Here is a 2370-nt window from a genome sequence, read left to right on the forward strand (position 1 = left end):
CTCTGTCTCTCTCTGGTCAACTTTTAAAAAGTAAAATAAGGTGCTGGCACGTGGTGTGGGGGTTAAGGGTGCTGGACTTCCACATGGCTGACCCTGGTTTGAGTTCTGGACCTGGCAGCTTCCCGTCTCACTCTCCCCCTCTCTGGTCAAATTAAAATAAATAAACAAACAAATAAAGTTAAATAAAAATTAATTCTTTAAAATGTAGTAAAATAAGGGGACTAGCAGGTGGCATGGTGGCTAAGGTGCTGGATACTCCCACATGACTGACTGCGGTTCAACTGCTGGACCTGGTAGCTTGCTTTCTCGCTTTCCTTCTCCCTCTCTCTGTGTCTCTCTATGGTCAAATTAAAATTAATTAACTAATTAAATTAAATTAATAATTATTTTTTAAAAAGACATAAAATAAAATAAGGACAATTAATAAATTAAATCATTTTTTACATAAAAAAGAGGAGACGGCGGCATCGACTCCTGGCCATACTGTGTGGCCACCGCCTGTGTGTGGCCCCCTGCTCGCCCACAGTATGAGCGGCCTGCGCGTTTACAGCACGTTGGTCACCGGCTCCCGTGAGATCAAGTCCCAGCAGAGCGAGGTGACCCGCATTCTGGACGGAAAGCGCATCCAGTACCAGTTAGTGGACATCTCTCAGGACAACTCCCTGCGGGATGAGATGTGAGACTGGTGGGTAACCCCAAGGCCACCCCGCCCCAGATTGTCAATGGGGGTCAGTACTGTGCGGACTATGAGCTCTTCATGGAAGCCGTGGAGAGGAACACGCTACGGGAGTTCCTGAAGCTGGCCTGAGTCGCACTGGCCATGGCTCTCCCCTGGACTCTCACCACAGCCCTTACCTGACCTCAAGGGACCTTGTGACCGGCCCTCCAGCATCCCCCTCACTCCTGACCTGGGAGTCTCCAACAAGCTGGGCCTCACACCCACTCACAGGAAGCATTCCTCCCCCGCCCAACTCAGAAGTTGTCTTAAGCAATGGCCCCCATGCTGGCTGACTCCAGCCAGGCCTTGAGCTTGCCACCCTGCACGGCACTGGCTGAAGTGCACCTGCTGCTCCCATTAGCCAGAGTTCTGCCAAAGGCCCCGCATCCCCTCTACAAAGCGCCCTAGAGATGATTAAATATCCATTCCATTAAAAAAATAATAATAAATAAAAATTAAATAAAAAAGAGGAAATAATATATGGGTCACCAGTGGCATGGTGATTAGGTGGGTGAATCCCACACAGCCAACTGCATGGTTTGAGTCCTGGACCTGGTAGCTTGAAAAACACACCGGACACTTGTGCATGCATGTCCAAAATCCTGAGCGGAGAGAGAAATGAAGGAGACGGGACTGTGGTGTGACTATTCCCCAACAGAAAGTACTTTCTCACTTGAGAGAGAGACAGACAGAGAGAGAACATGCACTGTTTAGCAAATTAAAATAGTAATAATAATATACATTTTTCACACCTGGGGGGGCATGAGTGGCCAGATCAAAAGGGTATACTAGTTACTCGCAAAAATGAAGGAAAACCTGCAACAAGTTGCATCATCATGAAATTCTACAACATCAGAGATGATCTTAAAACTTCCCAAAAATTAAAAACAGAACTGAAAATCAGAATGGCATCAAACTTAAGAATCACATTGGGACAGCCAGTAGGCAGGTTGGCAGTTAATGTAGCTGGATTCCACATGGCTAACTCCCGGCTTTGAGTTCTGGACCTGGCAGCTTGAAAATCATGCTGGACACGTGTGTGTGCATGCCCAAACCCCGAGAGAACAGAGAAGGGATAGCACCATGGGTATCTTCGCTGGAGAATCCCTCTCACTGTCTCTCTCTGATGAGTGCACGCACCCTATGACAAAATTAAAATAAAACAAAAGGGGCTGGCAGGTGCCGTGGTGGTTAAGGGTACTGGACTCCCACATGGCCAACCACGGTTTGTGTCCCAGACCTGGCAGCTTGCTTTCTCACTTTCTCTCTCTCTGTCTCTCTCTAGTCAAATTAAAAATAAGTAAATAAATAAATAAAGTTAAATAAAATAATTCTTAAAAAAAAAAGCACACTTCAATGTCTAGTTTTCTAATTTTTAAAAATTTTACTGTATAGAGAGTAAAAATGTTAAGCAGTTTTATTCCATAACAGCTATTTATATTTTGGTAGCAATAAATAGGCAAGTCCATACTAATTTATTTTTTAAATAATTATTTTATTGGGAACCAGCAGTTAGCGTAATGGCTATGTCGCTGGACTCCCACGTAGTCGACCGCGGTTCGTGTCCCGGACCTGGTGGCTTAAAACTCACGCCGGGCGCGTGTGCGTGCGTGCCCAAGATCCCGAGAGGAGAATGGAGGAGAAGGGATTGC

General features: G+C 45.9%; 1 pseudogene; it reads left to right on the forward strand.

The window, feature by feature from the left end:
• The first annotated feature begins 516 nt into the window (after positions 1-516).
• LOC102476937 (SH3 domain-binding glutamic acid-rich-like protein 3 pseudogene) lies at positions 517-882 on the forward strand (annotated as a pseudogene).
• The last annotated feature ends 1488 nt before the right edge of the window (positions 883-2370 follow it).

This window comes from Tupaia chinensis, unplaced genomic scaffold (genome assembly GCF_000334495.1).
Source record: "Tupaia chinensis unplaced genomic scaffold, TupChi_1.0 Scaffold000047_1, whole genome shotgun sequence".
Lineage (NCBI taxonomy): Eukaryota > Metazoa > Chordata > Mammalia > Scandentia > Tupaiidae > Tupaia > Tupaia belangeri.